Genomic DNA, 14756 nt, shown 5'->3' on the forward strand with positions numbered 1-14756 from the left:
AGGAGTTGGGCATCCTCCTGTCGGCGATTACGAGTTTGGGGGGGAGGGGGCTCGGGGTTCCGACAGGAGGAGTTAGGCATTCTCCTGTCGGTGATGGGACAGGCGGCCGCAACAACCGCGGCCGCTATACATATTGCAGCAGGGAGATCCCTTGCTGCCATAAGTATAGCGGCCACGTCTAATTTAACCCGATTCTCTAAAGACGCCGGTTACAGAATCGGCGTTTAGTATATGACGCCTCACCCAGGCGGCCTGCCTGGGGAGCATTTTTTTAAAAAAAACGTGCATCCCGATTGGCTGATTAGACAGCTGTAGGACGTCTACAGCTGCCTAAAATCGGGACGCACTTTTGGAGAATCAGGGCCTCGGTGTACAGAGGCTGTTCCTGGGCTTGTTTTCCTGGACAGCGGAAGCAGGAAGTTGTGTGACCACGCATACGGTACTGTACCAGTACTCTGGATCGCCAAGACATGCTTGCCAAATAGTGCCTTATTTTCGGGGGGGGGGGGGGGCCTTATACTTCCCAGGTGGGGAAAAAAAAGGGGGGTGTCTTACTAAAGGAGGAGGTCCTATAATGGGGGAAACACGGTAGGTTGGATTTGCCATAGTTATAATACAAGATTTTACCTTATAAGCTTTCCTTACGTGACACATAACATTGTTGGATTAGCAGATAAATGCATTGAATGAATAAGGAGAAATTAGGTTCTTACCTGCTAATTTACTTTCTTTTAGCTTCTCCAGACCAGTAGAGGTTAACTTTACGAATGGGTATATATCTAATCATGACCAGCAGGTGGAGACTGAAAACAAAACTTTGGGACAGTATATACTATCCTCCCTTCTCTATTTCCCTCAGTCTGCCGAATAGCCAAGCAGAACCAAGAACTGGAAAACAGGAAGAAAACAATACTCCGAACAGGAGTAACAAATAACATACCCAAATGCTGTTGGAAAATGCAGAGGAGAAATACCCGAAGGAAAATGTCCCCACAGCTCGCCAGCTAAGCCAGCCGAGCCACAGCCGCTGTTCTTTAATTCTCCCCGGCCCTAGAAAAATACTAGAACCCGCAGCAAAAAACAAAAAACTGCCCGCGAAAACAGCCCCAACAACAACAACAACAACAACAGACAGGGTGGGGACCTCTACTGGTCTGGAGAAGCTAAAAGAAAGTAAATTAGCAGGTAAGAACCTAATTTCTCCTTCTTTAGCACTCTCCAGACCAGTAGAGGTTAACTTTACGAATGGGACGTACCAAAGCAGTCCCTCTCACGGGCGGGACCCCCGAAGGGCCGATACCAGAACACGCTCACCGAACACCGCGTCCCGACGCGCCTGAACATCTACCCGATAATGTCTAACAAATGAATGCAAGGAGGACCAAACCGCAGCCTTACAAATATCCACCGGAGGCACGAGCGACGACTCAGCCCAAGAAGCCGCCTGACCCCGAGTGGAATGAGCCTTGAGAAACTCCGGAACAGGCTGCTGTTTCAGAAGATAAGCGGAAGCAATCGTCTCCTTGATCCAGCGCGCAATAGTAGCCTTAGAAGCGCCAGCTCCCCGACGAGGACCAGCCAGGAGGACAAAGAGATGATCGGACTTCCGGAATTCCTGGGTCCGCTGCACATAAGAGCGAAGGACCCGACCGACATCCAACTTGCGCAGCTGCCGTTGCTCAGAAGAGCCCTCCCGACCACCCAAGACCGGGAGAACCACCGATTGATTGACATGAAAAGGAGAAACAACCTTCGGCAGAAAGGAAGGAACAGGCCGCAAGACGACCCGCTCCCTAGAAAACTCCAAGAAGGGAGCCCTACAAGAGAAAGCCTGCAGCTCAGAAACACGCCTAGCAGAAGTAATGGCCACCAAAAAGACCGCCTTCAAAGTAAGGTCCTTCAAAGAACAGTCGTCCAAGGGCTCGAAAGGCGGGCGCACCAAAACAGAGAGAACCAGATTAAGATCCCAAGAGGGAACCGAGGGCCGTAGGGGAGGCCTAAGCAACTTGGCCGCCCGCAGAAACCGAATCACATCAGGAAGAGCCGATAAACGCTGACCTGACACCAACCCTCGAAAGGCCGACAGGGCCGCAAGATGAACCCGGAGAGAAGACCAAGCCAGGCCTCTATCCAGGCCATCCTGCAAGAACTCTAGAATGTTAGGCAGAGAAGCGCGAAAAGAGGTCACTCCCCGCGCCCGACACCATTCCTCAAAGAGACGCCAAACCCGCACATAAGCCCGAGAGGTAGAAAGCCTCTGGGACCCCAACAGTGTAGCGATCACCTTGTCTGAATATCCCTTCTTGCTAAGGCGACCCCTTTCAAGAGCCACGCCGTAAGACAGAAGGGAGACGGGTCGAACATGGGAATGGGACCCTGCATCAGAAGGTCGTCCGAGAGAGGCAGAGGAAGAGGAACCGCCACCAGGTGCCTCACCAGATCCGCATACCACGGACGTCGAGGCCAATCCGGAGCCACCAGCACCACCAAACCCGGATGGTGAACAATGCGAAGAAGCACTCTGCCCACCAGCGGCCAAGGAGGGAACACATACAACAGCCCCTCCGTTGGCCACGGCTGGACCAGAGCATCCAGACCCTCGGCCAGCCCTTCCCTGCGACGACTGAAGAAGCGGGGCACTTTGGCGTTGCCACTCGTGGCCATCAGGTCCATCAGGGGCTGCCCCCAATCTTGCACTATCAACCGAAACGCTCCGGCGCCGAGAAACCACTCTCCTGGATCCAGGAAGTGACGACTGAGGAAGTCTGCCTGAACATTTTCTACCCAGGCTATATGAGAAGCCGAGAGGTCCAGAAGATGGGACTCCGCCCAAACCATGAGCCGAGCCGCCTCCTGCGCCACAGGAGTGCTCTTGGTGCCCCCCTGACGATTGACATAAGCCACCGCCGTGGCATTGTCCGACAGGACTCTGACCGACTTGCCCAGCAAAAGGGAGTGGAAAGCTAACAGCGCCAGCCTGACCGCTCTGGTCTCCAACACGTTGATCGACCAGGAGGCCTCCTCCGCGGACCAGGTGCCCCGAGCTGAGTGGCCCATAAATTGAGCCCCCCAACCGAGGAGACTCGCATCCGTAAGGAGCACCGTCCACTGCGGGAGATCCAGACCCACCCCCTGAACCAGGTGAGGGGTCCGGAGCCACCAGCGCAGACTGCAGCGCGCCAAGCCTCGCAGGGGAACCGGAACATCCAAATCTTGCCTCCGGGGAGACCACCTCCGGAGCAGAGCATACTGAAGAGGACGCATGTGGGCCCGCGCCCACCTCACCACATCCAGGAACGCCGCCATTGACCCCAGGACTTGGAGGAAATCTCGCGCCCGAGGACCCCGGGACGCCAAAAGCAGGCGAATCTGAGATTGCAATTTGCTCACCCGGGCCTCTGGAAGGAAGACCTTCCCCAAGGAGGTGTCGAACATAACCCCAAGGCACTCCAGACGCTGAGCCGGGACCAACCGACTCTTGGAAAGGTTGACCACCCAGCCCAGCGACCGGAGAAACTCCACCACCCGAGCCGTAACCCGGGAGCTCTCCTGCATCGACTTTGCCCGAATCAACCAGTCGTCCAGGTAGGGGTGAACCAGGATGCCCACCGACCGCAAGGCTGCCGCGACGACCACCATTACCGTGGTGAACGTCCGAGGAGCCGTGGCCAGACCAAAGGGAAGCGCACAGAACTGAAAGTGCCGCCCCAAGATCGCAAAGCGAAGGAAGTGCTGATGAGAGGCCCGAATTGGAACCTGCAAGTAGGCCTCCGTCAGATCGAGAGACGTAAGAACCGCCAGAATGACCGACCGCAGCGTTTCCATGCGGAAAGACGGAATCTTGAGAGCTCTGTTGACCCCTTTCAAATCCAGGATGGGCCGAAAGGTCCCCTCCTTTATGGCCACCACAAAGTAAATGGAGTACCTGCCGGTGCCCCACTCCGTAGGGGACACCGGCACCACTGCCTCGAGATCTAGCAAACGCTGAAGGGTCTGACGAAAAGCCTGCGTCTTCCATGGAGTCTGACATGGAGAAGCGAGGAAAAGGTCCGGCAGAGAGCGGGTAAACTCCAGAGCGTAACCGTCCCGCACCACCTCAAGGACCCACTGATCGGACGCGATCTCGGCCCATTTGGGGAAAAATTTGCGCAGCCGGGCCCCCACCGGAACCAAAGGGGGCGCCGGCAAGGAGTCATTGCGCAGGACGGGAAGCGGGGGAACCGGCGGAGGGATTCCCTGCCCCCCGACGGGCCCCCCGAAAGGGCTGCATGCGCTGGAAGAACCGACCCCGGGAAAAACCCTGAGCCGGGAAAGAAGCAGCCCCACGCCCCGGGCGATACTTGCGAAATTCCCGCAAACGCCCCCGGGCAGCCCCACACCTAGACGCAGGGCGGGCACGGTCCTCAGGCAGACGGGGCACCTTCGAGTCCGTCAGAGTCTGAATCAACTCATCTAATTCCTCTCCAAACAAAAAGACCCCCTAAAGGGAACTTTAGTAAACTTAGCTGTGGACGCAGAATCCGCCGCCCAAGCGCGTAGCCACAAAATACGCCGCGCGGCCATGCCATAGACTTAGCCGAAATCCTCACCAAGTCATAAAGAGCATCTGAGAGGAACGAGGCAGCCATCGCAATCTTCGCTACCTCCTGATCCACTAGAGACCAGTCATCAGACTCCCGATCCAGGACACGCTCAGCCCACCGAAACACGGCGCGAGCGACTAGCTCCCCACAAACAGCCGCCTGGACCCCAAAGGCAGAGACATCAAAATCATACTTAAGAAGTGTCTCTAACGCACGCGCCTCCGAGACCCTAAGAGCAGAACCGTCCATAACAGGCACGGTATGCCGCTTAGGAAGTGCCGAGACCACCGCGTTCCCCATTGGCGAAATTAAGGTAGCCCTACCTCCCTCCGGGACGGGATACCCAAGAGCCAAGGCGCACACCAAACGAAACTGCGCCCAGAGGCCACTGCGCCAACACAAAATCCCGCAAATCCTGACGCACAGGAAAAGAGCGGGAACCAGGACAGACCCCCTGAAGCAGAGGGGCCCCCATACGCGGGGTCTCCGGCGGCGCCACTGCAAAAATGCAGCACCAAGGAGACCTGCTACACAGGTCTAAAAGCTCATCCCTCTGAATAAAAAAGCGCACCACGGACGCATCTGCTCTGGAAGACGGGAAACCCGCCGCCCCGCTGCCAACAGGCGTCCCCTCTAGAGGATCCTGGAAGCCCGCCAAAGCAGCCAGGTCCTCAACCAGGCCAACACGCTCCTCCGCCCACCAATTCGCAATCCAAGCCCCCCCGCGGGCGCTTGGATGAGGGAGGAGGAAGAGGGGACGCCAAACGAAAAGAGGGAGGCAAAGCCATAGGGGGCGCGGAGGGAAACCCCCCCCGAAACCCCCCAGGCGCACGTGGGACCCCCAAAAGTCCGCACAAAGAAAGAAAATAAATTGGGGGCAAAAAACCCCTGGGGGTCCCCAGGGACTCCCTGCCCCAGCAGGGGTCCATGCTGAAACCTGCCCCTGTGTTCGCCATACAGGGGGAAGGTCACCTGAGGTTGCAGACAAAATGGAGGGGCCAGACAAAGAAAATGGCGAAGTTCCCGCCAAAAATGCTCCCTCCATGGCCTGTAGCGGCTGAGAAGACTGAACAGTCTCAGCCGCTAAGACAGGCAAGTCGGCATCAGCTGTCAAAAAATCAGCTGAGAGGGAATCCTTCGGGGAATCCCTCCGTGGGCGGTTGTGGAAGACCGGGCTTCCCCACTGCTCCAAGCCGACTCGCGAGGCACCATCGGCGGGGAGCTCTGGGCGCCTGCAGCCGCTGCCGACGGAGCTCCACCACCTCACCGACCCAAACCGCCGAGTTCAGGCCGGCCGCGAGTGCCTCGCGGCTGGACTCAATTGTGTCCTACTCCCCCGGAGAAGGGCACAATTGCTCCATACGCGACCTAGCTATAAAAAAGTGCTGGTTACATGAAAAAATACAGTAAAATACAGTTTTCTTAAAGGGAAACAACCCTTCAGACCAGCACTACCTCAGGATTTTTTTTTTTTTTTTTTTTTACAGAACAGACTCCACAGGCTCTCGAAGCAATATGCCTTGCTTGACTTAGGGGGCAAGGCTTACTGCTGAGGCTCCTCTAAAAAAAAGTGGGGAGGTGGAGGAAGTGGGGGGAGGGACCCCGCTCGTGACCCGCCGGGTTTGACACCCCCGAGGTCGGACGGACCCCCAAACAGGGCCCGACCAAGCTCCGTCCGGCCAAAAACAGGGACAATAAACCCCTAAACAAATTCCAACAGCCCTACCAAGAGAGATGGGTACAGATCACTCAACACCTGCTGGAGACTGAAAGAAGACTGAGGGAAATAGAGAAGGGAGGATAGTATATACTGTCCCAAAGTTTTGTTTTCAGTCTCCACCTGCTGGTCATGATTAGATATATACCCATTCGTAAAGTTAACCTCTACTGGTCTGGAGAGTGCTAAAGAAATATATTTATTACTCTTCTGTTGAGGCCATTTGTGCTGGGAAAAGATGCTGGAATACACTGATCTTAGCAATAACACTAATAGTAAAGCTCTGGTGGCCACACTGTATGACAGCTGTGTATTTTTAATGAATCAATTAAACTGCATTAATGTACTACTCTATAACCTATCAGTAAAGCCCAATGGAATGTATGCTGTGGGTGTTCTGTGAGGTACAATGTCTAACTCAGAGTACTTGGTTGCTTGAGATAGATTTTGTACTTTGTGGTGGGATATCAGCCTATCTGGAACTACCCCTCCCCTCAAAAAAATTAAATGATGAGTTATTGAACTATGCTCCACATAACTGCCTGCATAAGGAAAGAAAGAAGAGTGAACCTTTCATAAGAACAAAAGAATAACCTTACTGGATCAGATCAATGGTCCATCTAGCCCAGTATTCCGTCTTCACAGAGGCCAATCCAAGTCATAAGTACCTAGCAAAAATTCAAATAGTAAAAGCATTCCATGCCACCTATCCAGGGCAAACAGTGGCTTCACCCCATGTCTCTCTCAACAGCAATTTATGGACTTTTCCTCCAGGAACTTGTCCAAACCTTTTATAAAACCAGCTACATTAACTGTTCTTACCACATCCTCTGGCAACGCATTCCAGAGCTTCAACTAGTCTCTAAGTTAAAAAATATTTCATTCCCTCTATATCCAACAGGTTGGGCATGTGTACCAAACTGTGATCAGTGAGGGAAGTAGATGGGCTCCCTTGAGCGCACACTCAACTTGTCTACAGCTGCATTTCTCAGGGTGGGTCCGTAGCCAGTGGTGTACCCTGGGTTGCCAGTGAATGTCCTAACACATACCACATTGTGAAGGCTCCTTACTTTTGTTTTAAAAATAAGGCTCAGGAGTAATCCAAGGAAATACTTTTTTTTTTTTTTTTTTTACAGAAAGGGTAGTAGTTGCATGGCATAGTCTCCCAGTAGAGGTGGTGGAGACAAAGAATGCGTCTGGATTCAAGAAAGCATGGGACAGGCATGTGAGATCTCTTAGGGAGAGGAGGAGATAGTGGATGCTGCTAATGGGCAGACTGGATGGGCCATTTGGCCTTATATCTGCCATCATGTTTCTAGGTTTCTGTTCATCTTCCAGTGGCACCCTCTGGCTGACCTTCTCCACCCAATGGTAACTCACTATCTATATCTGTTGGTGGAGGAAGTACTTAGTTTATGTAGGCCTAATGCACAAACAGAGGACTAGGGGAAGAAAAGACGACAGCAAGTCTAGGGGATGGGCAGGGCTGGCATGACCCTTTGTGCAAACTGCACTCACATGGGATGGCAGATCAAGAAGGGCGGCACTGCAAAGTGAGTTGGCCTGCTGAGGTTAAGCTGTTGCAGAGACTAAAATCCAGCATCAGTAGAGGCAGTGGCCTGAGCATCTGGAGGAATTGTCGAAGCTCAGTGAGCATCAGTACTAAAAAAAAAATAAGAAGCATCAGACCTTTGAGCCCATGCCTGTACTTAAGGCCTGCTACAGTCCTGCCCCTTATTATCAGGAAATCTACTATACTGAGAGAGAGAATGGAGATAGACTACGAGGAGAGACGGAAGATGTGATGACATGATCCTGGACTAGGAGCAGAGGAAAGAGAGGGAGGGAATATGCTGAACTATAAGGGTAAGTGTTAGAGAGAGAGAAAGAGAGAGACTTAACAGGGGAGGAGAAGAAGAAAAAGGGGATATATAAGGCATGATGCAATTATATGGAAGAGGTGGAGGAGTGGGTATTAGCAAGGAAAGGAGAGAATGAGTTGGGAAGGAGACTGGGTGAGGATAAGAGATAGCACAGGAGCGTCTGACTTAATAAAGTACAGGATGTGGAATGGTTGAAAGTCAGAAGGAAATTAGAGGCTGGGAAAGGCATGAGATAGGCTAGAGCAGTATTTTTCAACCTTTTTACACCTATGGACCGGCAGAAATAAAAGAATTATTATGTGGACCGGCATCGGTCCGTGGACCAACGGTTGAAGAACACTGGGCAAAGTTGTGGGCCAGACCTGCCCATCTCTACCCAATCTCCACCCCAGACCCCGTCCCCATAATAGTACTAATTGCACCTTGCACGTCCCGTGCCTCATCTGGAAGCCTTCCCTCTGACGTTGCAACGTCAGAGAGAAGGCTTCCGGTTCAGGCGCAGGATGCCCATAGGAGCCACTGCCCGTGGCTTTGTGCACTGAATCAGTTAGGAAGAGGGAGTTGGCTCGAAGATAATGCTGCATCAATCGCACCATGGACCGGCGGTTAAAGAACACTGTTTTGGGCCTGATGCATGTGCTGGCCCTGTGGACCGGCAGGAAATTTCTATGGACCAGCACTGGTCCATGGACCAGTGGTTGAAGAACTAGAGCAGTGGGCTAGAGCAGTGGTCTCAAACTCAAACCCTTTGAAGGGCCACATTTTGGATTTTTAGGTACTTGGAGGGCCTCAGAAAAAAATAGTTAAAGTCTTATTAAAGAAATAACAATTTTGCATGAGGTAAAACTCTTTATAGTTTATAAATCTTTCCTTTTGGCTAAGTCTTAATAATAATATTGTAATTTATAGCTAAAGAGACATATGACCAAGAAACTCTTTTATTTTACTTTTGTGATTATGATAAACATACCAAGGGCCTCAAAATAGTACCTGGCGGGCTTGCAAGTTTGAGACCACTGGGCTGGAGTGAAGTTAGGAATAGGGAGATGGGTTAAGAAATGCAGATGGAAAGCTGATAGATAACAAGAGATAGATTTGAGAACTGTAGGATGAGAGGGGGGGGGGGGTGTTTTAAATGAGGTTTTCACAGTTTTCAAATTTAAAGTTGTGCAATAATCTGGTAGCTTTACCCTAATGCCACTGCATGTAAAAATAGTGTTTACTCATGAAGTTACTGTTGGGACAAAAGAGAACACTGTCAAGGGATCAATTGGAGGGGGAGGGGCAGAGCAAAATAATCATTAATCACAAAAGGTAACCCTGATTTTAGCCTTAGGCCTAATAGCTAGGAAGGAAGGGAACTAGGTGGATTGGCAGTCCAAATGGGGATAGGGGAATGAGAAAGGAAAGAATGGTCCAACCAGACCAGTACAATTGCATTCCACACAGTTCAGTCCTTCGATGGCCATCAGGTGAAATTATGTCTTAATTAATAATCTCCTTTCTTTTAGTCAGTGTTATATCATCCTACAAGCAGATGGAGGCAAAGAAAAATCTGGCCTTTTCTAGTTAACTCACCAGTATAACCTTCTGGTGCTTAGTGAAAATCTCCAGAATACAGCAATAGGTCTTGTAATACATACTCATCCATCAACCATTACAGCTGCAATGATCAACAAGCAAGCATAACACCACATAGTGGCATTCGTTACCCTGGATATCCAAGGATTGCTTCTTTGGATTCTTCTTATTTTTTTTCTAAACAGAACTGTAGTGAACAGAGCTTCCTGTGAGCCCCGGGCCTTAGTCTTCCAAGGGTAGGCTTCAGAAAGGTGCAGCTGACTAAAGGAAAGGAAATTATCAGGTAAGACATTCTGAACAAGTGGTATGTACCCAAGCAGAACTACTGGGCGAAAGAAGACAAAGACGCAACAATTCTGCCCCTTGACAGCTGGTCCAACCTGTTAATACTTAACAAAAGAATGACGTGATGACCAAGTTGCTGCCATACAAATCTCCACCAAGGCAACCTTCCGGACCTCTGCCTATAAAGTCTCCCAAGTCCTCAATGAATGGGCTTTCAAATCCAGAAGCACCAGTCAACTTCTACAAATAAGGACATAAGAACATAAGAAGTTGCCTCCACTGGGTCAGACCGAGGTCCATCTCGCCCAGTGGTCCGCTCCCGCGGCGGCCCATCAGGTCTGCGACCTGTGAAGTGGTTTCTGACCACCTTTATAACCTACCTCAAGTTCTATCTGTACCCCTCTATCCCTTTATCCTCCAGGAACCTATCCAAACCCTTCTTGAACCCCTGTAGAGTTCTGGCCTATCACTTCCTCCGGAAGCGCGTTCCATGTGTCCACCACCCTCTGTGTAAAAAAGAATTTTCTAGCATTTGTTCTAAACCTGTCCCCTTTCAATTTCTCCGAGTGACCCCTAGTGCTTGTGGCTCCCCTCAGTTTGAAGAATCTGTCCTTATTTACTCTCTCTATGCCCTTAAGGATTTTGAAGGTTTCTATCATGTCCCCTCTAAGTCTCCTCTTCTCCAGGGAGAACAGCCCCAGCATTTTTAACCTGTCAGCGTATGGAAAATTTTCCATACCTTTTATCAGCTTAGTCGCCCTCCTCTGTACTCCCTCGAGTACCGCCATGTCTTTCTTGAGGTACGGCGACCAGTATTGAACACAGTACTCTAGGTGCGGGCGCACCATTGCGTGATACAGCGGCATGATGACTTCCTTTGTCCGGGTTGTGATACCCTTTTTGATGATGCCCAGCATTCTGTTTGCTTTTTTTGAGGCTGTCGCACATTGCGACGATGGTTTCAGTGATGAGTCGACCATCACCCCCAAGTCCCTTTCCAGGTTACTCACCCCTAGCAGTGTTCCCCCCATTTTGTAGTTGAACATCGGGTTCTTTTTCCCTACATGCATGACTTTGCATTTCTCTACGTTAAAACTCATTTGCCACTTTTTTGCCCAGTCTTCCAGTCTCGTTAGATCCTTTTGTAGGTCTTCACAGTCTTCCGTGTTTCTAACCCTGCTGCAGAGTTTGGTGTCATCAGCAAATTTGATAACCTCACATTTTGTCCCCGTTTCCAGATCGTTAATAAATATATTGAATAGTAGAGGTCCCAGCACCGACCCCTGCGGAACTCCGCTCGTGACCCATTGCCAATCTGAGTATTGGCCCTTGACTCCAACCCTCTGTTTCCTGCCCGCTAGCCAGTGTTTGATCCATCGGTAGATATCCCCTCGCACCCCGTGGTTCCACAGTTTTTTAAGTAGCCGTTCGTGTGGTACCTTGTCGAAGGCTTTTTGGAAGTCAAGGTAAATGATGTCTATGGATTCACCCTTATCCATCTGACTGTTTATTCCCTCAAAGAAGTACAGCAAGTTTGTGAGGCATGACCTTCCCTTGCAGAAGCCATGCTGGCTCGCCTTCAGTTGTCCATTGTTTTCTATGTGTTCGCAGATTGTGTCCTTTACCATTGCTTCCATCATCTTTCCAGGAACCGAGGTCAAGCTCACAGGCCTGTAGTTTCCCGGGTCACCCCTTGATCCCTTCTTAAAGATGGGCGTGACATTTGCTATTTTCCAGTCCTCTGGGATCTCCCCAGTTTTTAGGGAGAGGTTACATATTTGGCGAAGTGTCTCTGCTATTTCGTTTCTCAGTTCTTTTAGTACCTTTGGGTGGATGCCGTCCGGGCCCGGTGATTTGTCGCTCTTTAGTCTGTCTATCTGTCTGAGGACATCCTCTTTGCTTACCTCTAGTTGTACCAGCCTTTCGTCGTGTTCTCCGCTTATAATCACCTCGGGTTCTGGGATATTGGATGTGTCCTCTCTGGTGAAGACCGACGAGAAGAATTTGTTTAACCTTTCAGCTATCTCTTTTTCCTCCTTTATCGCTCCTTTCCTGTCTCCGTCGTCCAGTGGTCCCACTTCCTCTCTGGCTGGTTGTTTCCCTTTCACATACCTGAAGAAGGGTTTGAAGTTTCTTGCTTCTCCTGCCAGTCTCTCCTCATATTCTCTCTTTGCCTTCCTGACCTCTCGATGACATTCTTTCTGGTGTCTTTTGTGCTCTTCCTGGTTTTCCTTTGTTGGATCCTTTTTCCATTTCCATTTCATATAGACTGACTCTATGGCCACCTTGATCAACCACACAATAGTGGCTTTAGAGGCCTCCTAGCCCTTACAAGGGACATGGAACAACATGAAGAGAGGATCAGACAGTCAAACTTTATTTGTCTGCTTCAAGTAGTGGAGCAATGTCCTCCAGATATCTAGCTTGTTTAGCTTCTGTTCCAAAGGATCGGTGGTTTGTGTGGAATAGAGAAAGGAGAGAACTATGCAGATGAGGTATGGATCCTGACAAGACCACATCTGGAACTCTGAGACTCTGGGCTGAAATGATCGCTACAAGGAGAACCACCTTGAGCTTAAAGTCATTGATTGAGGTATGCCATAAGGGTTTAAAAGAGCATGTAAAGGACCAAATCCAGGTCCCAGGAAGGGAAAAAGAGCAACCCCCTTCAGAAACTGGGCTAACTCTCCATAAGCTGCTAGTTAAAGGCTCTTAAACCTGCCCTGAAAACAGGAAAGGGCAGTCACCTAGACCTTTAAGGGATTCAGGGCCAGGGCCAGGTCCTGGTCCTGATCCAGCCCTGCTGCAAAAAAAACTAAAGACATCAGGAATCTGAGCTGGCCAGGAAGACAGTCAGCTCAGAACACCAAGTTTTGAAAACCTTCCAACCCGCAGGTCCCCTGGGCCACTCTGCCCAAAGAGAGAGAGAGAATATGCACAAATTCTGGAGGAAAACCATCTTCTGCGGCGGGAGCCGACCTCTGCACCTCATATTTGGAATGTCCGAAAGATTTATGGAGGTTTATCACTGGAGTCGCGCTTATGGTTCACTGACATGCAGCCAGCGCACTCCTAATGGCCCCCTGATGCCAATTTCGCAGGAGGTGGGGAATAAGGTGCTTGAAGATCCTCCCTGGAGGCCAAAGGCACCGCATTCGAGCAAATCTCGCCCCCTTTGCAGGCCGCAGCGCACGTGGAACACGGCTGTGCAACCAACAGCCATCCACCGCAAATGAGGCATGAATCCATCTCATCCTGCCCTGAGGAGGTCATCTATGTGGTTCTTTCAAAAATGAAGCTGGCAAGTATGAAAAATAACTTTAAAATCAAATCTGGAAAAAGCCAAAATGGCCACTGAGGCCCGGTTTTGACCAAAAATAGCCCAGGAAAACCACAGAGAACCCTCAAAAACAGAGATTTTAGGGGTGGAGGTATAGGACAGGCAAGGAAACCACCTAAAAACCCCTTTTTAAAGATCCCCCTCAAACCTCTGATTCAAGCTGTTAGCTTGCTCTCACATAACCATGTGCTCACAGGAAAAACTGAAACATTTTACTCACTGTGTGACCAATGAAAGAAACTGCATGCAGCTAAACACAGCTTGCAGGGAGATCCTTTGCCTCAGTGAACTGGAAATCTGGATTTCAAGTCTTCTGACTGTCCCACTGGTCTGATCACCATGGCCAGAGTCCTCCGCCACCTATGGACATGCCACGCAAATGCCTGGCGGAGGGAGGCAGTCTGGCTCCAATCCCAGTTGAGCCTCCATGGAACTGTCTCAGCCTGCACTATACCCACTAGTGGATGAACCTGGGGTGAGCTAGCTCCCAAGGGAGCCCCAGTCTGGGGTGAGCTAGTCCCTGGAGCCCCAATCTGATGTGCAGGCTGTGCAGGGAGCTTACTACTGAGCAGGTAACCCCCCCAGAAGCAGGCATTCTCCAACAGTCTGCGATCTCCCGAAGTCAAGGATGTTCCCAAAGGGAACTTCCACAGCACGAGGGCAAAAACCACAAACAAAAAATACTGAAAGATCACAAAATAAAACACAAGCAGAAAAGATGAGCTCCTACAGCTTGGCTTTGAAGGAAGAAAAGACTGGTGAGAATGCTCAGAGAAAAGGTATGTAAGGGAGGGGGGGGAAAAGTCTGTAAAGTTTTGAGGCTTCCCACAGACCCTGGCGGGTGGAGGGAACTAATCCACTGGTCCCAGAATAAAGTGGGATTGTACAAGAATGTACAATTATACTGTTGTCTCTCTCAGGCACTGTATGTTTAAGTATCATAAACTTTTAATGAAACTATACCAATGCTGAAATGTTTAAGTAAATACAACACAAAGCTCAAAAATTTTCCAAGAGTATCTAGAGCAGAGCTTACCAAACTTTTTCAGACTGCAACCCCATGGTTGTGGCTGCAGTGATGCCAATGACCTCAATGAATCTTCTAATGCACAACTTAAATCCTTTCAGGGAGCTATAATTCATAAACACTTGTCATCTGATAGTATAACTTTCTATCAGCTTTATTGCATCCCTTAGTCTATTGATATTATATGGGATCCTCAGCGCCACCACTCAGAGCTCAAATAGATTTCATAGCTCTAAGCTTTATGTGCCAGCTCCTCATTGGTTCCCTTTATTTAATATCAGTCTCATACGCTTGTATATTTGCTTTTGTAATGTTGTATTTTGTAATATTTTATCTTATA

General features: G+C 50.2%; 1 protein-coding gene across 1 annotated transcript in view; it reads right to left on the reverse strand.

The window, feature by feature from the left end:
• The window catches only part of TIPRL (TOR signaling pathway regulator), a 51416-nt gene that overhangs the window by 33452 nt on the left and 3208 nt on the right, over positions 1–14756 (reverse strand). The gene's annotated exons all lie outside the window — the stretch shown is intronic.

The sequence above is a fragment of the Geotrypetes seraphini genome, chromosome 4, assembly GCF_902459505.1.
Source record: "Geotrypetes seraphini chromosome 4, aGeoSer1.1, whole genome shotgun sequence".
NCBI classification, from domain to species: domain Eukaryota; kingdom Metazoa; phylum Chordata; class Amphibia; order Gymnophiona; family Dermophiidae; genus Geotrypetes; species Geotrypetes seraphini.